The 22,500-nt window shown below is 44.7% G+C and overlaps 1 protein-coding gene and 1 long non-coding RNA gene across 14 annotated transcripts in view; both read left to right on the forward strand.

Moving 5' to 3' along the window:
* Positions 1-2,651, forward strand: part of LOC145879607 (uncharacterized) — a 4,665-nt gene extending 2,014 nt beyond the window's left edge. For 3 of the 8 annotated variants that reach the window (XR_014392459.1, XR_014392463.1, XR_014392462.1), the window contains exon 3: positions 1-2,651. This exon is cut by the window's left edge and continues 209 nt beyond it. This is a non-coding gene — a long non-coding RNA (uncharacterized LOC145879607). The other 5 variants (XR_014392461.1, XR_014392456.1, XR_014392457.1 and 2 more) reach the window with 5 other exon arrangements.
* The window catches only part of LOC123724063 (protein MTSS 1), a 155,340-nt gene that overhangs the window by 19,535 nt on the left and 113,305 nt on the right, over positions 1-22,500 (forward strand). The gene's annotated exons all lie outside the window — the stretch shown is intronic.

A 22,500-nucleotide genomic window follows, 5' to 3' on the forward strand; every position in this document is an offset into this window, starting at 1 on the left:
ACACTAGGTTATAGAAGTAGAGTCAGTTAGAGAGGTAACACTAGGTTATTGTAGTAGAGTCAGAGAGGTAACACTAGGTTATAGTAGTAGAGTCAGTTAGAGAGGTAACACTAGGTTATAGTAGTAGAGTCAGAGAGGTAACACTAGGTTATAGTAGTAGAGTCAGTTAGAGAGGTAACACTAGGTTATAGTAGTAGAGTCAGTTAGAGAGGTAACACTAGGTTATAGTAGTAGAGTCAGTTAGAGAGGTAACACTAGGTTATAGTAGTAGAGTCAGTTAGAGAGGTAACACTAGGTTATAGCAGTAGAGTCAGTTAGAGAGGTAACACTAGGTTATAGTAGTAGAGTCAGTTAGAGAGGTAACACTAGGTTATAGTAGTAGAGTCAGAGAGGTAACACTAGGTTATAGTAGTAGAGTCAGTTAGAGAGGTAACACTAGGTTATAGTAGTAGAGTCAGTTAGAGAGGTAACACTAGGTTATAGTAGTAGAGTCAGTTAGAGAGGTAACACTAGGTTATAGTAGTAGAGTCAGTTAGAGAGGTAACACTAGGTTATAGTAGTAGAGTCAGTTAGAGAGGTAACACTAGGTTATAGTAGTAGAGTCAGTTAGAGAGGTAACACTAGGTTATAGTAGTAGAGTCAGTTAGAGAGGTAACACTAGGTTATAGTAGTAGAGTCAGAGAGGTAACACTAGGTTATAGTAGTAGAGTCAGAGAGGTAACACTAGGTTATAGTAGTAGAGTCAGAGAGGTAACACTAGGTTATAGTAGTAGAGTCAGAGAGGTAACACTAGGTTATAGTAGTAGAGTCAGTTAGAGAGGTAACACTAGGTTATAGTAGTAGAGTCAGAGAGGTAACACTAGGTTATAGTAGTAGAGTCAGAGAGGTAACACTAGGTTATAGTAGTAGAGTCAGAGAGGTAACACTAGGTTATAGTAGTATAGTCAGTCAGAGAGGTAACACTAGGTTATAGTAGTAGAGTCAGTCAGAGAGGTAACACTAGGTTATAGTAGTAGAGTCAGTTAGAGAGGTAACACTAGGTTATAGTAGTAGAGTCAGTTAGAGAGGTAACACTAGGTTATAGTAGTAGAGTCAGTTAGAGAGGTTACACTAGGTTATAGTAGTAGAGTCAGTTAGAGAGGTAACACTAGGTTATAGTAGTAGAGTCAGTTAGAGAGGTAACACTAGGTTATAGCAGTAGAGTCAGTTAGAGAGGTAACACTAGGTTATAGTAGTAGAGTCAGAGAGGTAACACTAGGTTATAGTAGTAGAGTCAGAGAGGTAACACTAGGTTATAGTAGTAGAGTCAGTTAGAGAGGTTACACTAGGTTATAGTAGTAGAGTCAGTTAGAGAGGTTACACTAGGTTATAGTAGTAGAGTCAGTTAGAGAGGTTACACTAGGTTATAGTAGTAGAGTCAGAGAGGTAACACTAGGTTATAGTAGTAGAGTCAGTTAGAGAGGTAACACTAGGTTATAGTAGTAGAGTCAGTTAGAGAGGTAACACTAGGTTATAGTAGTAGAGTCAGTTAGAGAGGTAACACTAGGTTATAGTAGTAGAGTCAGTTAGAGAGGTAACACTAGGTTATAGTAGTAGAGTCAGTTAGAGAGGTAACACTAGGTTATAGTAGTAGAGTCAGTTAGAGAGGTTACACTAGGTTATAGTAGTAGAGTCAGTTAGAGAGGTTACACTAGGTTATAGTAGTAGAGTCAGTTAGAGAGGTAACACTAGGTTATAGTAGTAGAGTCAGTTAGAGAGGTTACACTAGGTTATAGTAGTAGAGTCAGTTAGAGAGGTAACACTAGGTTATAGTAGTAGAGTTAGAGAGGTAACACTAGGTTATAGTAGTAGAGTCAGTTAGAGAGGTAACACTAGGTTATAGTAGTAGAGTCAGTTAGAGAGGTTACACTAGGTTATAGTAGTAGAGTCAGTTAGAGAGGTAACACTAGGTTATAGTAGTAGAGTCAGAGAGGTTACACTAGGTTATAGTAGTAGAGTCAGTTAGAGAGGTTACACTAGGTTATAGTAGTAGAGTCAGTCAGAGAGGTAACACTAGGTTATAGTAGTAGAGTCAGAGAGGTTACACTAGGTTATAGTAGTAGAGTCAGTTAGAGAGGTTACACTAGGTTATAGTAGTAGAGTCAGTTAGAGAGGTAACACTAGGTTATAGTAGTAGAGTCAGAGAGGTTACACTAGGTTATAGTAGTAGAGTCAGTTAGAGAGGTAACACTAGGTTATAGTAGTAGAGTCAGAGAGGTTACACTAGGTTATAGTAGTAGAGTCAGTTAGAGAGGTAACACTAGGTTATAGTAGTAGAGTCAGAGAGGTAACACTAGGTTATAGTAGTAGAGTCAGTTAGAGAGGTAACACTAGGTTATAGTAGTAGAGTCAGTCAGAGAGGTTACACTAGGTTATAGTAGTAGAGTCAGTTAGAGAGGTTACACTAGGTTATAGTAGTAGAGTCAGTTAGAGAGGTAACACTAGGTTATAGTAGTAGAGTCAGTTAGAGAGGTAACACTAGGTTATAGTAGTAGAGTCAGTTAGAGAGGTTACACTAGGTTATAGTAGTAGAGTCAGTTAGAGAGGTAACACTAGGTTATAGTAGTAGAGTCAGTTAGAGAGGTAACACTAGGTTATAGTAGTAGAGTCAGTGAGAGGTAACACTAGGTTATAGTAGTAGAGTCAGTTAGAGAGGTAACACTAGGTTATAGTAGTAGAGTCAGTTAGAGAGGTAACACTAGGTTATAGTAGTAGAGTCAGTTAGAGAGGTAACACTAGGTTATAGTAGTAGAGTCAGTTAGAGAGGTAACACTAGGTTATAGTAGTAGAGTCAGTTAGAGAGGTAACACTAGGTTATAGTAGTAGAGTCAGTTAGAGAGGTAACACTAGGTTATAGTAGTAGAGTCAGTAGAGAGGTAACACTAGGTTATAGTAGTAGAGTCAGTTAGAGAGGTAACACTAGGTTATAGTAGTAGAGTCAGTTAGAGAGGTAACACTAGGTTATAGTAGTAGAGTCAGTTAGAGAGGTAACACTAGGTTATAGTAGTAGAGTCAGAGAGGTAACACTAGGTTATAGTAGTAGAGTCAGAGAGGTAACACTAGGTTATAGTAGTAGAGTCAGTTAGAGAGGTAACACTAGGTTATAGTAGTAGAGTCAGTTAGAGAGGTAACACTAGGTTATAGTAGTAGAGTCAGTTAGAGAGGTAACACTAGGTTATAGTAGTAGAGTCAGTTAGAGAGGAAACACTAGGTTATAGTAGTAGAGTCAGTTAGAGAGGTAACACTAGGTTATAGTAGTAGAGTCAGTCAGAGAGGTAACACTAGGTTATAGTAGTAGAGTCAGTTAGAGAGGTAACACTAGGTTATAGTAGTAGAGTCAGTTAGAGAGGTAACACTAGGTTATAGTAGTAGAGTCAGTTAGAGAGGTAACACTAGGTTATAGTAGTAGAGTCAGAGAGGTAACACTAGGTTATAGTAGTAGAGTCAGTTAGAGAGGTAACACTAGGTTATAGTAGTAGAGTCAGAGAGGTAACACTAGGTTATAGTAGTAGAGTCAGTTAGAGAGGTAACACTAGGTTATAGTAGTAGAGTCAGTTAGAGAGGTAACACTAGGTTATAGTAGTAGAGTCAGAGAGGTAACACTAGGTTATAGTAGTAGAGTCAGTTAGAGAGGTAACACTAGGTTATAGTAGTAGAGTCAGTAGAGGTAACACTAGGTTATAGTAGTAGAGTCAGTTAGAGAGGTAACACTAGGTTATAGTAGTAGAGTCAGTTAGAGAGGTAACACTAGGTTATAGTAGTAGAGTCAGAGAGGTAACACTAGGTTATAGTAGTAGAGTCAGTTAGAGAGGTAACACTAGGTTATAGTAGTAGAGTCAGAGAGGTAACACTAGGTTATAGTAGTAGAGTCAGAGAGGTAACACTAGGTTATAGTAGTAGAGTCAGTTAGAGAGGTAACACTAGGTTATAGTAGTAGAGTCAGAGAGGTAACACTAGGTTATAGTAGTAGAGTCAGAGAGGTAACACTAGGTTATAGTAGTAGAGTCAGAGAGGTAACACTAGGTTATAGTAGTAGAGTCAGTTAGAGAGGTAACACTAGGTTATAGTAGTAGAGTCAGAGAGGTTACACTAGGTTATAGTAGTAGAGTCAGTTAGAGAGGTAACACTAGGTTATAGTAGTAGAGTCAGAGAGGTAACACTAGGTTATAGTAGTAGAGTCAGTCAGAGAGGTAACACTAGGTTATAGTAGTAGAGTCAGTCAGAGAGGTTACACTAGGTTATAGTAGTAGAGTCAGTTAGAGAGGTAACACTAGGTTATAGTAGTAGAGTCAGTCAGAGAGGTAACACTAGGTTATAGTAGTAGAGTCAGTTAGAGAGGTAACACTAGGTTATAGTAGTAGAGTCAGTTAGAGAGGTAACACTAGGTTATAGTAGTAGAGTCAGTTAGAGAGGTAACACTAGGTTATAGTAGTAGAGTCAGTTAGAGAGGTTACACTAGGTTATAGTAGTAGAGTCAGTTAGAGAGGTAACACTAGGTTATAGTAGTAGAGTCAGAGAGGTAACACTAGGTTATAGTAGTAGAGTCAGTTAGAGAGGTAACACTAGGTTATAGTAGTAGAGTCAGTTAGAGAGGTAACACTAGGTTATAGTAGTAGAGTCAGTTAGAGAGGAAACACTAGGTTATAGTAGTAGAGTCAGTTAGAGAGGTAACACTAGGTTATAGTAGTAGAGTCAGTTAGAGAGGTAACACTAGGTTATAGTAGTAGAGTCAGTTAGAGAGGTAACACTAGGTTATAGTAGTAGAGTCAGAGAGGTAACACTAGGTTATAGTAGTAGAGTCAGTTAGAGAGGTAACACTAGGTTATAGTAGTAGAGTCAGTTAGAGAGGTAACACTAGGTTATAGTAGTAGAGTCAGTTAGAGAGGTAACACTAGGTTATAGTAGTAGAGTCAGAGGTAACACTAGGTTATAGTAGTAGAGTCAGAGAGGTAACACTAGGTTATAGTAGTAGAGTCAGTTAGAGAGGTAACACTAGGTTATAGTAGTAGAGTCAGTTAGAGAGGTAACACTAGGTTATAGTAGTAGAGTCAGTTAGAGAGGTAACACTAGGTTATAGTAGTAGAGTCAGTTAGAGAGGAAACACTAGGTTATAGTAGTAGAGTCAGTTAGAGAGGTAACACTAGGTTATAGTAGTAGAGTCAGTCAGAGAGGTAACACTAGGTTATAGTAGTAGAGTCAGTTAGAGAGGTAACACTAGGTTATAGTAGTAGAGTCAGTTAGAGAGGTAACACTAGGTTATAGTAGTAGAGTCAGTTAGAGAGGTAACACTAGGTTATAGTAGTAGAGTCAGAGAGGTAACACTAGGTTATAGTAGTAGAGTCAGTTAGAGAGGTAACACTAGGTTATAGTAGTAGAGTCAGAGAGGTAACACTAGGTTATAGTAGTAGAGTCAGTTAGAGAGGTAACACTAGGTTATAGTAGTAGAGTCAGAGAGGTAACACTAGGTTATAGTAGTAGAGTCAGTTAGAGAGGTAACACTAGGTTATAGTAGTAGAGTCAGAGAGGTAACACTAGGTTATAGTAGTAGAGTCAGAGAGGTAACACTAGGTTATTGTAGTAGAGTCAGTTAGAGAGGTAACACTAGGTTATAGTAGTAGAGTCAGAGAGGTAACACTAGGTTATAGTAGTAGAGTCAGAGAGGTAACACTAGGTTATAGTAGTAGAGTCAGAGAGGTAACACTAGGTTATAGTAGTAGAGTCAGAGAGGTAACACTAGGTTATAGTAGTAGAGTCAGTTAGAGAGGTAACACTAGGTTATAGTAGTAGAGTCAGTTAGAGAGGTTACACTAGGTTATAGTAGTAGAGTCAGAGAGGTAACACTAGGTTATAGTAGTAGAGTCAGTTAGAGAGGTAACACTAGGTTATAGTAGTAGAGTCAGTTAGAGAGGTAACACTAGGTTATAGTAGTAGAGTCAGTTAGAGAGGTAACACTAGGTTATAGTAGTAGAGTCAGAGAGGTAACACTAGGTTATAGTAGTAGAGTCAGAGAGGTAACACTAGGTTATAGTAGTAGAGTCAGTTAGAGAGGTAACACTAGGTTATAGTAGTAGAGTCAGAGAGGTAACACTAGGTTATAGTAGTAGAGTCAGAGAGGTAACACTAGGTTATAGTAGTAGAGTCAGAGAGGTAACACTAGGTTATAGTAGTAGAGTCAGTTAGAGAGGTAACACTAGGTTATAGTAGTAGAGTCAGTTAGAGAGGTAACACTAGGTTATAGTAGTAGAGTCAGTTAGAGAGGTAACACTAGGTTATAGTAGTAGAGTCAGTTAGAGAGGAAACACTAGGTTATAGTAGTAGAGTCAGTTAGAGAGGTAACACTAGGTTATAGTAGTAGAGTCAGTTAGAGAGGTAACACTAGGTTATAGTAGTAGAGTCAGTTAGAGAGGTAACACTAGGTTATAGTAGTAGAGTCAGTTAGAGAGGTAACACTAGGTTATAGTAGTAGAGTCAGTTAGAGAGGTTACACTAGGTTATAGTAGTAGAGTCAGTTAGAGAGGTAACACTAGGTTATAGTAGTAGAGTCAGTTAGAGAGGTAACACTAGGTTATAGTAGTAGAGTCAGTCAGAGAGGTAACACTAGGTTATAGTAGTAGAGTCAGAGAGGTAACACTAGGTTATAGTAGTAGAGTCAGAGAGGTAACACTAGGTTATAGTAGTAGAGTCAGAGAGGTAACACTAGGTTATAGTAGTAGAGTCAGTTAGAGAGGTAACACTAGGTTATAGTAGTAGAGTCAGAGAGGTAACACTAGGTTATAGTAGTAGAGTCAGTCAGAGAGGTAACACTAGGTTATAGTAGTAGAGTCAGTTAGAGAGGTAACACTAGGTTATAGTAGTAGAGTCAGTTAGAGAGGTAACACTAGGTTATAGTAGTAGAGTCAGTTAGAGAGGTAACACTAGGTTATAGTAGTAGAGTCAGAGAGGTAACACTAGGTTATAGTAGTAGAGTCAGTTAGAGAGGTAACACTAGGTTATAGTAGTAGAGTCAGTTAGAGAGGTAACACTAGGTTATAGTAGTAGAGTCAGTTAGAGAGGTAACACTAGGTTATAGTAGTAGAGTCAGTTAGAGAGGTAACACTAGGTTATAGTAGTAGAGTCAGTTAGAGAGGAAACCTGGTGTTCATTCTTCAAGCTTGGTGTAGTAAGAGCTGTCACCATGGCAACTAGCATTATTTAGGAAGTTGGGGCCCTCCAGGTCTGAGTAGTAGGACATAGACTGTGTGTACTGTATAACCCCAGTGTTATTTATCCATCCCCCTCACCCAGCCATAAACCTGAGGGACAGTGGTAAACCAGCACTGTCTTACAATACATCACATTCTAATACCTCTGCAGTTCTTGAAGACAGAGTCTTATTAAATCATATTGTAACATATAAAATGGAGTGTGTGTGTGTGTGTGTGTGTGTGTGTGTGTGTGTGTGTGTGTGTGTGTGTGTGTGTGTGTGTGTGTGTGTGTGTGTGTGTGTGTGTGTGTGTGTGTGTGTGTGTGTGTGTGTGTGTGTGTGTGTGTGTGTGTGTGTGTGTGTGTGTGGTTGAAAGGTTGTTGACAGACATAGGCCTATACCCTGGGGCATCCCATAACGTTCCAACTACATAGCTACTAGCCCTACCATTGGCTTTCCCCTCAGACCTTCAGTTCACTTCCGTCATTTGTGTCCATAGAGTGTAGCCTGTACACTACAATAATGCACACTTAACTACAACAGTATACCCATAACAATACCCTGTAAGTCAGAGTTTGAAGTGAGTTTCCCGGTGTCGTTATAACCTGTATATAACCTGTTATAACCTGTATACACCTGCTTTACACTCATCAAATGCTTTCAATAGCGTTGTTTCGCCTCACAGGATTTGGCACGAATTAAAGAAGTCAATAAAGTTTTTTCTAATTTTTTTGTTGTTGAATGATCTTATAATTTCATCTATTTCCTCCCAGACTTGGACGGGTGACAGACGACTGCAGATGAGATACAGTCTCCTTGTTGTGGGCTTGCAGTACGTTAATATTAGTCCCATATTGATGTTTGTTCACATTTTACAAGATACTTTATTGAGACAGGAACGTGATCTCATAAAGTCATATAAAAATATAGTGTTTAATATGAAATGAGTGGTTGAGGGTGTTGAGGTTAGATATAGAGTATGTAGGCCTACGACTGTTATCATCTTATTTGGAGAGGTTTAAACTACGGGAAGAAAGGCTAGATTGATAAAAGACATTGTTGCCATCAATAGTGGATTGTTGTCAACATATTTATTTCCCCAAGAACATGAAGTCGAGACAGCTTTCCGACTCAGAGCCTCCTGAAGTATTAAGAATGTCAATTAAACAATCCTCGCAAAGAACAACCGTTTGCATTCAAGTATTACTGTGTTTAATCTGCCAAGGTTTATTGTAGTCACCTTTCATGGACAGATAGGTACAGTAACAATCCGCTTTTGCTTGGATCAGTCAGAGGGTTTTACTGAGGACAGGTGTTGTTCTGTTCCGTTGTGTTCTGAAGTGTTCTCTTCTCTTCTGTTCTCTTCTCTTCTGTTCTCTGTTCTGTTCTCTTCTGTTGTGTTCTCTTCTGTTCTGTTCTGTTCTGTTGTGTTCTGTTCTGTTGTGTTCTCTTCTGTTCTCTTCTGTTCTGTTGTGTTCTCTTCTGTTCTCTTCTGTTGTGTTCTGTTCTGTCCTGTTCTGTTCTCTTCTGTTCTGTTGTGTTCTGTCCTCTTCTGTTCTGTTCTCTTCTGTTGTGTTGTGTTCTCTTCTGTTCTCTTCTGTTGTGTTCTGTTCTCTTCTGTTGTATTGTGTTCTCTTCTGTTCTCTTCTGTTGTGTTCTGTTCTCTTCTGTTGTGTTGTGTTCTCTTCTGTTGTGTTCTGTTCTCTTCTGTTGTGTTGTGTTCTCTTCTGTTCTCTTCTGTTGTGTTGTGTTCTCTTCTGTTGTGTTCTGTTCTCTTCTGTTGTGTTCTGTTCTCTTCTGTTGTGTTGTGTTCTCTTCTGTTCTCTTCTGTTGTGTTCTGTTCTCTTCTGTTGTGTTGTGTTCTCTTCTGTTGTGTTGTGTTCTCTTCTGTTGTGTTCTGTTCTCTCCTGTTGTGTTTTGTTCTGATCTGTTCTCTTCTGTTCTGTTGTGTTGTGTTCTGTTCAGGCTTACGTATAAGTACAAGGGGTTGTTTAGTATTCTGAAAAAGACATTCAAGTGTAGTTTACTTTTCTCTTAACTGGCTCCTCTTTAAAGGGAGTGTTTATCTCTCTTTACCACTGCAAGGGTTTGTGTTGTTTCCCAAAGCAATATTCTAGGTTTTACTCCCACCTTTAAGACTCATGATGTTTTCCAAACCCACACTGTTTTCACAGCTTCATAGCATGAGCAAAGATGAGTCACATCCTGTCAACAGAAAGTTGAAACCCTGCCACAAGGTAGAGGAGATGGACTGTCTAGTTGAAACCCTGTCACATGGTAGAGGAGGTGGACTGTCTAGTGGAAACCCTGTCACAAGGTAGAGGTGGACTGTCTAGTTGAAACCCTGTCACAAGGTAGAGGTGGACTGTCTAGTTGAAACCCTGCCACAAGGTAGAGGAGGTGGACTGTCTAGTTGAAACCCTGCCACAAGGTAGAGGAGGTGGACTGTCTGTTGAAACCCTGTCACAAGGTAGAGGAGGTGGACTGTCTAGTTGAAACCCTGTCACATGGTAGAGGAGATGGACTGTCTAGTTGAAACCCTGTCACATGGTAGAGGAGGTGGACTGTCTAGTTGAAACCCTGTCACATGGTAGAGGAGATGGACTGTCTAGTTGAAACCCTGTCACATGGTAGAGGAGATGGACTGTCTAGTTGAAACCCTGCCACAAGGTAGAGGAGGTGGACTGTCTAGTTGAAACCCTGCCACAAGGTAGAGGAGGTGGACTGTCTGTTGAAACCCTGTCACAAGGTAGAGGAGGTGGACTGTCTAGTTGAAACCCTGTCACATGGTAGAGGAGATGGACTGTCTAGTTGAAACCCTGTCACATGGTAGAGGAGGTGGACTGTCTAGTTGAAACCCTGTCACATGGTAGAGGAGATGGACTGTCTAGTTGAAACCCTGTCACATGGTAGAGGAGATGGACTGTCTAGTTGAAACCCTGTCACATGGTAGAGGAGGTGGACTGTCTAGTGGAAACCCTGTCACAAGGTAGAGGTGGACTGTCTAGTTGAAACCCTGTCACAAGGTAGAGGTGGACTGTCTAGTTGAAACCCTGCCACAAGGTAGAGGAGGTGGACTGTCTAGTTGAAACCCTGCCACAAGGTAGAGGAGGTGGACTGTCTGTTGAAACCCTGTCACAAGGTAGAGGAGGTGGACTGTCTAGTTGAAACCCTGTCACATGGTAGAGGAGATGGACTGTCTAGTTGAAACCCTGTCACATGGTAGAGGAGGTGGACTGTCTAGTTGAAACCCTGTCACATGGTAGAGGAGATGGACTGTCTAGTTGAAACCCTGTCACATGGTAGAGGAGATGGACTGTCTAGTTGAAACCCTGCCACAAGGTAGAGGAGGTGGACTGTCTAGTTGAAACCCTGCCACAAGGTAGAGGAGGTGGACTGTCTGTTGAAACCCTGTCACAAGGTAGAGGAGGTGGACTGTCTAGTTGAAACCCTGTCACATGGTAGAGGAGATGGACTGTCTAGTTGAAACCCTGTCACATGGTAGAGGAGGTGGACTGTCTAGTTGAAACCCTGTCACATGGTAGAGGAGATGGACTGTCTAGTTGAAACCCTGTCACATGGTAGAGGAGATGGACTGTCTAGTTGAAACCCTGTCACATGGTAGAGGAGATGGACTGTCTAGTTGAAACCCTGTCACATGGTAGAGGAGGTGGACTGTCTAGTTGAAACCCTGTCACAAGGTAGAGGAGGTGGACTGTCTAGTTGAAACCCTGTCACATGGTAGAGGAGGTGGACTGTCTAGTTGAAACCCTGTCACATGGTAGAGGAGATGGACTGTCTAGTTGAAACCCTGTCACATGGTAGAGGAGGTGTACTGTATGTTAATGAAATATGAGGGCTCTACGACGGCAGGAGTGGAACTCTACTGTTTGCTTTGGCCGTGTTGCTGCTGTGTGTGAGTCATCAGACATGCGGTGACGTCACAGTGCAGTTAGAGAATGTTAGAATCCTCTGCTATTTGTGTTTCTTCATCTTCATCCTGTCACTCACCACCTTGATATCCAGCCAGGGTTTTCACTCTCTCTTTTGTTCTACAAGTCCATCAGCCTTTTCAACGCTCCCATTTTACCTTAGTTAGAAGAGTTCTGGGCTGTTTCCCTTGAATGAGATGGTTTACAATCAATTTGTTAACTGTTCAATTGGATGTTCACAGATGTGATTAAAGGATGACACTTGTTAACACTTACGTTGTGTAAATCCTGGTTGATCCCTCCTCTCGGTAGGGTTCTGAGAGGTTATTCCCTCCTCTCGGTAGGGTTCTGAGAGGTTATTCCCTCCTCTCGGTAGGGTTCTGAGAGGTTATTCCCTCCTCTCGGTAGGGTTCTGAGAGGTTATTCCCTCCTCTCGGTAGGGTTCTGAGAGGTTATTCCCTCCTCTCGGTAGGGTTCTGAGAGGTTATTCCCTCCTCTCGGTAGGGTTCTGAGAGGTTATTCCCTCCTCTCGGTAGGGTTCTGAGAGGTTATTCCCTCCTCTCGGTAGGGTTCTGAGAGGTTATTCCCTCCTCTCGGTAGGGTTCTGAGAGGTTGATCCCTCCTCTCGGTAGGGTTCTGAGAGGTTTATCCCTCCTCTGGGTAGGGTTCTGAGAGGTTGATCCCTCCTCTGGGTAGGGTTCTGAGAGGCTGATCCCTCCTCTGGGTAGGGTTCTGAGAGGTTGATCCCTCCTCTCGGTAGGGTTCTGAGAGGTTATTCCCTCCTCTCGGTAGGGTTCTGAGAGGTTATTCCCTCCTCTCGGTAGGGTTCTGAGAGGTTATTCCCTCCTCTCGGTAGGGTTCTGAGAGGTTATTCCCTCCTCTCGGTAGGGTTCTGAGAGGTTATTCCCTCCTCTCGGTAGGGTTCTGAGAGGCTGATCCCTCCTCTCGGTAGGGTTCTGAGAGGTTATTCCCTCCTCTCGGTAGGGTTCTGAGAGGTTATTCCCTCCTCTCGGTAGGGTTCTGAGGCTGATCCCTCCTCTCGGTAGGGTTCTGAGAGGCTGATCTCTCCTCTCGGTAGGGTTCTGAGAGGTTATTCCCTCCTCTCGGTAGGGTTCTGAGAGGCTGATCTCTCCTCTCGGTAGGGTTCTGAGAGGTTGATCCCTCCTCTCGGTAGGGTTCTGAGAGGCTGATCTCTCCTCTCGGTAGGGTTCTGAGAGGTTGATCCCTCCACTGGGTAGGGTTCTGAGAGGCTGATCCCTCCTCTCGGTAGGGTTCTGAGGTTGATCCCTCCTCTCGGTAGGGTTCTGAGGCTGATCCCTCCTCTCGGTAGGGTTCTGAGAGGTTATTCCCTCCTCTCGGTAGGGTTCTGAGAGGTTATTCCCTCCTCTCGGTAGGGTTCTGAGAGGTTATTCCCTCCTCTCGGTAGGGTTCTGAGAGGTTATTCCCTCCTCTCGGTAGGGTTCTGAGAGGTTATTCCCTCCTCTCGGTAGGGTTCTGAGAGGTTATTCCCTCCTCTCGGTAGGGTTCTGAGAGGTTATTCCCTCCTCTCGGTAGGGTTCTGAGAGGTTATTCCCTCCTCTCGGTAGGGTTCTGAGAGGTTGATCCCTCCTCTCGGTAGGGTTCTGAGAGGTTATTCCCTCCTCTCGGTAGGGTTCTGAGAGGTTGATCCCTCCTCTCGGTAGGGTTCTGAGAGGTTTATCCCTCCTCTGGGTAGGGTTCTGAGAGGTTGATCCCTCCTCTGGGTAGGGTTCTGAGAGGCTGATCCCTCCTCTGGGTAGGGTTCTGAGAGGTTGATCCCTCCTCTCGGTAGGGTTCTGAGAGGTTGATCCCTCCTCTCGGTAGGGTTCTGAGAGGTTATTCCCTCCTCTCGGTAGGGTTCTGAGAGGTTATTCCCTCCTCTCGGTAGGGTTCTGAGAGGTTATTCCCTCCTCTCGGTAGGGTTCTGAGAGGTTGATCCCTCCTCTCGGTAGGGTTCTGAGAGGTTTATCCCTCCTCTGGGTAGGGTTCTGAGAGGCTGATCCCTCCTCTCGGTAGGGTTCTGAGAGGTTTATCCCTCCTCTCGGTAGGGTTCTGAGAGGTTTATCCCTCCTCGGTAGGGTTCTGAGAGGTTTATCCCTCCTCGGTAGGGTTCTGAGAGGTTTATCCCTCCTCGGTAGGGTTCTGAGAGGTTTATCCCTCCTCTGGGTAGGGTTCTGAGAGGTTTATCCCTCCACTGGGTAGGGTTCTGAGAGGCTGATCCCTCCTCTCGGTAGGGTTCTGAGAGGTTGATCCCTCCTCTCGGTAGGGTTCTGAGAGGTTGATCCCTCCTCTCGGTATGGTTCTGAGAGGTTTATCCCTCCTCGGTAGGGTTCTGAGGCTGATCCATTTTTCCATTAATAGATAGAGCTAGCGATTGCTGCTCTCTCAGATCATATTTTCCCTGACTATAGAATGGTTGCCTGTAGGAAGGCTCAATAGACTGCAGGCTGTATAAATGGCTGCTCTGACTTGTTTATGTGTCATGCCATTGTATGTGAATCCAGAGCTTCAGAGCATTGAGGCTACTGTACTGTACTAAACGATAACAGTGAGGCCTTTGTGAGCGTGCCCAGTTCAGTCTATTCACTCCTCCCTTAATGTCAATTGAGGGAGTTCATCTGGCTGTGGTGGCCTGGGCCGGCCCGACTAGCAGGACAGGGATAAAGTCATGGGCTTTGAAGTGGAGAGAGAGAGGCAGAGAAAGAGGGAGACAGAGAGATAGGGGACAGAGAGGGAGACATAGAGAGGGGGTGGGAGAGAAAGAGAGAGAGGGGGGACAGAGCGGGGGGGGGAGGGGCACTAGGAGGCAGAGTTTGAGGCCCTATTTAGATGGGCCAAGGCAGCGGCCCGTTAGAACATGCAGCCCTTAATGATGCCATTGGCCCTGGTCCATCCCCTGCCAGCTATCCACCCAGCCAGCCTTCACTAGCACTCTGATCCAGCCAGCTAGCTCTGTAATGTAGTCTGAGGCCAGGGCTCTGGGGAGAGAGGAACGAGGCTGAGACCAGGCCAGAGCTCTGGGGAGAGAGGAACGAGGCTGAGACCAGGCGAGGGCTCTGGGGAGAGAGGAATGAGGCTGAGGCCAGGCCAGGGCTCTGGGGAGAGAGGAATGAGGCTGAGGCCAGGCCAGGGCTCTGGGGAGAGAGGAATGAGGCTGAGGCCAGGCCAGAGCTCTGAGGAGAGAGGAACGAGGCTGAGGCCAGTGCAGCATCCCACAGCTGCTGCTTACCACACCCTGAAGCCGTGATAGTTTTACAGCCCTGCCACATCCGTCGAGTGTCATAGCCGGTGTAGTAGGATTCCATCTTAGTCCTTTATTGACTTTCTGTCTGATTGATGGCTCGTCAGAGGTCGTAGAGGGATTTCTTAGAAGCGTCCAGATTAATATCCCGCTCCTTGAAAGCGGCAGCTCTAGCCTTTAGCTCAGTACGGATGTTGCCTGTAATCCATTGCTTCTGGTTGGGATATGTACAGACGGTCAATGTCTCCCTCTCTATGTCTCCCTCTCTGTCCCCTATCTGGGGACGACGTCGTCGATGAATTTATTAATGAAGCCAGTGACTGATTTGGTAAACTCCTCAATGTTATCGGATGAGTCCCGGAACATATTCCAGTTTGTGCTAGCGAACCAGTCCTGTAGCTTAGCAGACGCTTCATCTGACCACTTCTGTATTGGTACTTCCTGTTTTGATTTTTTTCTTGTAAGCAGGAATCAGGAGGTTAGCGTTAGGGTCAGATTTGCCAAATGGAGGGTGAAGGAGAGCGTTGTGAGCGCCTGTGTGAAGTAAAGGGGATCTAGAGTTTTGTCTCCTCTAGTTAAACAGGGGAAATTCTGGTAAAAGTGAGGTAAAACGGATGTAAGTTTTCCTGCCAGGAAAAGAGACACAGTCCTCCCTGTCTCACCTTACTCTCTGGTCTTGACCATGTACAGAAACAACTGTCTGTTGTATGTCCATGTCCTCGTTGAGGCACAACTCTGAGAAACGTAGGATGTTACAGTTTTTCAGGTCTCGTTGATAGGACAGTCTGGAACGGAGCTCAACGAAACACAAGGCAATGGCGGTCTACATGCTCGCCGACGTAGTTTAGTCATGACGCTGCCTCGCTTGCGCCACCGCTTCCTCTTTCGAGTCCCGGGGATCAGGGCCTGGTCCAGGGTAAGCAGAATGTCCAGAGCAGTTGATTTTATTAGCCTGTAATTTCATAGATTATCTTAATTAGTTCAGTTCAATTCACTTTATTAGCCTGTAATTTCATAGATTATCATAATTAGTTCAATTCACTTTATTAGTCTGTCATTTCATAGATTATCTTAATTAGTTCAGTTCCCTTTATTATCTTTCTAATCCTTAATGTTGTTGTCATGAAATACTCCCCTCCCCACCCCTCAGGACTAGTAAATACGCAGGTTTAAAATAACCATGTTGTACTGTGTGTTGTGTTGACAAGTGGCCATGCAGGGCCTGAGACAAATATCTGGGATTATCACCATGCCTCTGTCAGCACTCAGTAGCTCTGTCTGGACACGTCTGTCTCTCTCAGACCTGCCTGCTGCTGTTACATATCTGACTGGCTGGCCGACTGGCTGGCCGACTGGCTGGGTGACTGGTTGGATGGCTAGCTGGCCGACTGGCTGGCTGATTGGTTGGATGGCTGGCCGACTGGCTGGCTGGCTGACTGGCTGGCTGGCCGACCGGCTGGCTGGCCGGCCGACTGGCTGGCCGGCCGACTGGCTGGCTGATTGGTTGGATGGCTGGCCGACTGGCTGGCTGGCCGACTGGCTGGCTGACTGGTTGGATGGCTGGCTAGCTAAGTGACTGGCAGGCTGGCCGACTGGCTGGCTGACTGGTTGGATGGCTGGCTAGCTAAGTGACTGGCTGGCTGGCCGACTGGCTGGCTGACTGGTTGGATGGCTGGCTAGCTAAGTGACTGGCTGGCTGGCCGACTGGCTGGCTGACTGGTTGGATGGCTGGCTAGCTAAGTGACTGGCTGGCTGGCCGACTGGCTGGCTGGCCGACTGGCTGGCTGGCCGACTGGCTGGCTGACTGGTTGGATGGCTGGCTAGCTGAGTGACTGGCTGGCCGACTGGCTGGCTGACTGGTTGGTTGGCTAGCTAGCTGAGTGACTGGCTGGCCGACTGGCTGGCTGACTGGTTGGATGGCTGGCTAGCTAGCTGAGTGACTGGCTGGCCGACTGGCTGGCTGGCTGACTGGTTGGATGGCTGGCTAGCTGAGTGACTGGCTGGCCGACTGGCTGGCTGACTGGTTGGATGGCTGGCTAGCTGAGTGACTGGCTGGCCGGCTGGCTGACTGACTGGTTGGATGGCTGGCTAGCTGAGTGACTGGCTGGCCGACTGGCTGGCTGACTGGTTGGATGGCTGGTTAGCTAGCTGAGTGACTGGCTGGCTGACTGGTTGGATGGCTGGCTAGCTGAGTGACTGGCTGGCCGACTGGCTGGCTGACTGGTTGGATGGCTGGCTAGCTGAGTGACTGGTTGGATGACTGGCTGGCTGGCTGACTGGTTGGATGGCTGGCTAGCTGAGTGACTGGCTGGCCGACTGGCTGGCTGACTGGTTGGATGGCTGGCTAGCTGAGTGACTGGCTGGCCGACTGGCTGGCTGACTGGTTGGATGGCTGGCTAGCTGAGTGACTGGCTGGCCGGCTGGCTGACTGGTGGAACCTGCATCTTTCCACCCCGTCTCTGAAAATGATCCAGCAGTATTTGTGAACCTGCTGATGTGGAGGTTATTGTGTTTTATAACATGATTCAGCTGCTGCTCTCTCACCTCATATGTATTTAACCTACTACTCTCTGTTTGCTTTGCATAGCTATTTGCCTTTTCACTTTATCTCTGTAACTCAAATGCATTGCAAGTTAAATTCCAGTCTTCAGTTTACGATCGCAGCTACTGGCCTAGCTAACGTGAAATGTGTTTAGTCCTGTGTTAAAGGCCCAGTGCAGTCAAAAATGTGATTTCTTTCCTGTGTTTTATATATATTTACACACTATGAGGTTGGAATAATACTGTGCAATAATGAAAATTATGATAATCCCCTTTTAGTGTAAGAGTTATTTGAAAAGGCTGTCTGAGATTTCAGCCTGTTCTGGTGGGATGGAGCTTGGGAGTTTTTAACCGGGTGGTAAATTAGTTAATAGACCAATAAGAAAGAGTGTTCTAAACCACTCTGCCAATAACAGCTAGTTTTTTGTTTCCCCCTCCCCATTCAGACCACTCACAGACAGTCCTAGCAAAATCCTTGCTTGAGAAATTGCTCATGGCTAAGAATCTATTTTTGTTTCTTTTTGACCATTTTAATTGAAAACAATCACAGTAAGGTACTTCATTATTACCCAGAAATGGAGATAAAACGTCTGCATTGGACCTATAAACCTTAATCTCAACATGAAGACTCGTTACATATAAAAGATACAGGTTCAGATCCGCTATGTCAATTAGCCTTTTAATTTAGCAGCTTAATTCAGTTGAGTGGTTAGAGCGTTGGACTAGTAACCAATAGGTTGCAAGATCGAATCCCCGAGCTGACAAGGTAAAAATCTGTCGTTCTGCCTCTGAACAAGACAGTTAACCCACTGTTCCCTGGTAGGCCGTCATTGAAAATAAGAATTTGTTCTTAACTGACTTGCCTGGTTAAATAAAGGTCAAATACAATAAAATAAAAAATTCAGTTGAGATGAGTCTGAGTGACTGATGGAGGAAGAATGATTCAGGGTCCTAGGAGAGAGGAGGAGGACTGTACTGGTCTGAAGTATCAAGTGACATGCTTACTGTAATCAACATTAGACTGCTTGAACTGGGCCTCTGTCTTAGCATTGCACTAATTCACTTCAACTGTTAGCATCATAACACAGGAGACGAAATTCAAACTCCAGGCCAAAATAAAACACCAGCGATTCACTGTGTGTTATCTACTGAAATGTGTTTTGTTTGACAAACCTGTTGCCTTTTCACCCAAAAAAATGCAGTATATTTTATTGGAGTTTCAGAGGGAGAAAGATGTGAAGTTTGAAGAGAAGTTTATGAATGCCAATAAGCGTTTATCGTGACCTTCAGTTTCAGTTCGGACGAACATCAGCCACTGTTGTGTAACTTCGGTATTCATGTTTTGGCTCAGATAAACAGTTTGTACAAACATTCAAGTCTGACCAGAGATCAGATAGGGGTGTTGTAACTGTTGCCAAAATAATGAAATGAACATATATTGTTTAGAATGTGAGAGTAGGGTGATTCCCCTAGTGGGTCTGGGACCCCCCCCCAGCAACAATGACCAACACCCTAGCCCCTGTCCCAATAAGGGATATCAATAGGTTATATACTTACTGGGTCGGTATAGTGAGGCGGGAAACACTCTTTTCACACCACTTCCATACCGAAGTGACTTTTTCATAGCAGGTTGGGAGCATTAACACAGCAGGTTAGGAGCATTAACACAGCAGGTTAGGAGCATTAACACAGCAGGTTAGGAGCATTAACACAGCAGGTTAGGAGCATTAACATAGCAGGTTAGGAGCATTAACACAGCAGTTTGGAGCATTAACACAGCAGGTTAGGAGCATTAACACAGCAGGTTAGGAGCATTAACACAGCAGGTTAGGAGCATTAACACAGCAGGTTAGGAGCATTAACATAGCAGGTTAGGAGCATTAACACAGCAGGTTAGGAGCATTAACACAGCAGGTTAGGAGCATTAACATAGCAGGTTAGGAGCATTAACACAGCAGTTTGGAGCATTAACAGCAGGTTAGGAGCATTAACACAGCAGGTTAGGAGCATTAACACAGCAGGTTAGGAGCATTAACATAGCAGGTTAGGAGCATTAACACAGCAGGTTAGGAGCATTAACACAGCAGGTTAGGAGCATTAACACAGCAGGTTAGGAGCATTAACATAGCAGGTTAGGAGCATTAACACAGCAGGTTAGGAGCATTAACACAGCAGGTTAGGAGCATTAACACAGCAGTTTGGAGCATTAACACAGCAGGTTAGGAGCATTAACACAGCAGGTTAGGAGCATTAACACAACACAGCAGGTTAGGAGCATTAACACAGCAGGTTAGGAGCATTAACACAGCAGGTTAGGAGCATTAACACAGCAGTTTAGGAGCATTAACACAGCAGGTTAGGAGCATTAACATAGCAGGTTAGGAGCATTAACACAGCAGGTTAGGAGCATTAACATAGCAGGTTAGGAGCATTAACACAGCAGGTTAGGAGCATTAACATAGCAGGTTAGGAGCATTAACACAGCAGGTTAGGAGCATTAACACAGCAGGTTAGGCGCATTAACATAGCAGGTTAGGAGCATTAACACAGCAGGTTAGGAGCATTAACACAGCAGGTTAGGCGCATTAACACAGCAGGTTAGGCGCATTAACACAGCAGGTTAGGAGCATTAACACAGCAGGTTAGGAGCATTAACATAGTAGGTTAGGAGCATTAACACAGCAGGTTAGGAGCATTAACACAGCAGGTTAGGAGCATTGACATAGCAGGTTAGGAGCATTGACATAGCAGGTTAGGAGCATTAACACAGCAGGTTAGGAGCATTAACATAGCAGGTTAGGAGCATTAACACAGCCGGTTAGGAGCATTAACATAGCAGGTTAGGAGCATTGACATAGCAGGTTAGGAGCATTAACATAGCAGGTTAGGAGCATTAACACAGCAGGTTAGGAGCATTAACACAGCAGGTTAGGAGCATTAACACAGCAGGTTAGGAGCATTGACATAGCAGGTTAGGAGCATTAACACAGCAGGTTAGGAGCATTAACATAGCAGGTTAGGAGCATTAACACAGCAGGTTAGGAGCATTGACATAGCAGGTTAGGAGCATTGACATAGCAGGTTAGGAGCATTAACATAGCAGGTTAGGAGCATTGACATAGCAGGTTAGGAGCATTGACATAGCAGGTTAGGAGCATTAACACAGCAGGTTAGGAGCATTAACATAGCAGGTTAGGAGCATTAACACAGCAGGTTAGGAGCATTAACACAGCAGGTTAGGAGCATTAACATAGCAGGTTAGGAGCATTAACACAGCAGGTTAGGAGCATTAACATAGTAGGTTAAAAGGAACATTCTCTAAAGTTGTAGGAACGTTTGTTGTTAGCTGGGGGGGGGTTCATGTCCCTATGGAAAAGCAGTATCATTCTCACTCAGTCCCAGTCCACCTGGTAAGGGAAGACTGCAAGGCGCCAGGCTCAATCAGTCTTCTGTATGTACATGAGATTCATCATTACAGAGACTACTGTGTCTGTTTTTAGCCATGTCAGCCAGTCCGAGCCGTGGTTGCTGAGTGACTGTGAAACAGGCCGTTGGTTCATGTGTATGACTACATTGTCCAGCTAGTTGTCTAGGCTGAACAGGAGCGTGCACTGTTGGAAGGCCCGAACGCTCCGGCTAGCTCCGTCAACTCTCCAATGCTTGTGGTTTTCCTGGTCTATTTTCATCAGGCCAGTCAGTCCGTCATGGAGAAAGGACGTCTGCTGGAAGGCTGGAGGACTCGGTGCTGGTGACAGATCCATCTTTGTCCTACAGTTCTAGAAAGCATAGCTCAGAAAACAACCAGCAATACAAGTCTTTTTTTCAGAGAAGGGAAACAAAGAACATTGTTAAATGTTTTCCCTTGATAAAATGCTAGAAAAATGAATCAATGGCTTTTAATGAAGAGCAAACTTTACTGTTGTCTTTGATATCTCTCCTTTTATAAATCAGTTTATAAATGTTTCTATGTCGCTTTCCACTGTAATCAAGCTGATAGAGAATGTCCTCCACCCTAGAAACAGTAGCTAGCCTTCAATCTTCTCTTGTCAAACAACTGGCTAACGCTGATCACACAGTTCTTCTGGTAGCTTCCTAGTTTATCCTTATCTGACCTTGACTAGCACCACAGACAGGAAGCCAGCCTCCAGTGGACCTCGACTGGCTCCATGGACAGGAAGCCAGCCTCACAGCGGACCTCGACTGGCACCACAGACAGGAAGCCAGCCTCACAGCGGACCTCGACTGGCACCACAGACAGGAAGCCAGCCTCATAGCTGACCTTGACTGGCACCACAGACAGGAAGCCAGCCTCCAGTGGACCTCGACTGGCTCCATGGACAGGAAGCCAGCCTCACAGCGGACCTCGACTGGCACCACAGACAGGAAGCCAGCCTCACAGCGGCCCTCGACTGGCACCACAGACAGGAAGCCAGCCTCATAGCTGACCTTGACTGGCACCACAGACAGGAAGCCAGTCTCACAGCTGAAGGCAAAACAGTCTCCAAGTCTCTGGGATATGGACTCAGTTTTGACCTGCGAGTGGCAGCAGTACACTCAGAAGCGTCTAGTCTGCCGGAAAGCCACAAGAAGAACAAGTCAATTGTTTCATATTTCAACCGCAAGTTTCTTGAACTTAGTTTCTTTGTTCTTTCTTTATGCCGTAGTCAGGAACCTCCCCTTACTTCTAAAAGTGTTCTCAAAGAACGTGTAATAGGTTCTGTTAGATCAACCAGGGTTCCCCAGAGTTCATGGTACACATGGACCGTAGACCAATTCTGAAATCGTAATGAGGCGACCAATGGCCCGTTAGTGAACCTTGAAGCCTGAAGAACTTATTTCATTGCAGGCCTTTTTTTTTTAACAACTGACTAGTTGGTGTGAAAGAAGGTAATCACCTTGTTTTCCTTTAGCAGGCGAGACGGCTGTACCTTTCTCCCTGACCTCTCCACCACAGTCACCGGGTGTGTTCCAAATGGCCCCCTATTTCTATGGCACCTTATTCCCTATACAGTAGACTATTTTTAACCAGAGCCCTACGGACCCTGGTCAAAGGTAGTGCACTATAAAGGGACTAAAGTGTCATTTGGGATGCAGTCACAGTGTGTTCTCCATGCATCTGTTTGTAGTTATTGGAAAGCGTTTCCCCGCCTCGAGGGCTGACTACTCTGAAAGAGACGTTTATTGAGTCTAACATGACGGTAACATCTAATTTAGCAGCATCATTACTGGCTGCACTGTGTACTGCCAATACTTCCACTGTTGTTGTTAAGCTTGTTTTGGTTTGCTATCTCAGTTCTTTAGGAACAGCCCTTAGGCTAGTAACATCTGAGGTGAGCTTTTCTCCTTCCCAAATCTACAACTAGGACAACTCCTATCTAAGGACAGAGACAAGATGATCTACTCTCTGTCTTGACAAGATGATCTACTCTCTGTCTCGCTAAGATGATCTACTCTCTGTCTTGACAAGATGATCTACTCTCTGTCTTGACAAGATGATCTACTCTCTGTCTTGACAAGATGATCTACTCTATGTCTCGCTAAGATGA

Source organism: Salmo salar, chromosome 05, assembly GCF_965601325.2.
Source record: "Salmo salar chromosome 05, fSalSal1, whole genome shotgun sequence".
Taxonomy (NCBI): Eukaryota; Metazoa; Chordata; class Actinopteri; order Salmoniformes; family Salmonidae; genus Salmo; species Salmo salar.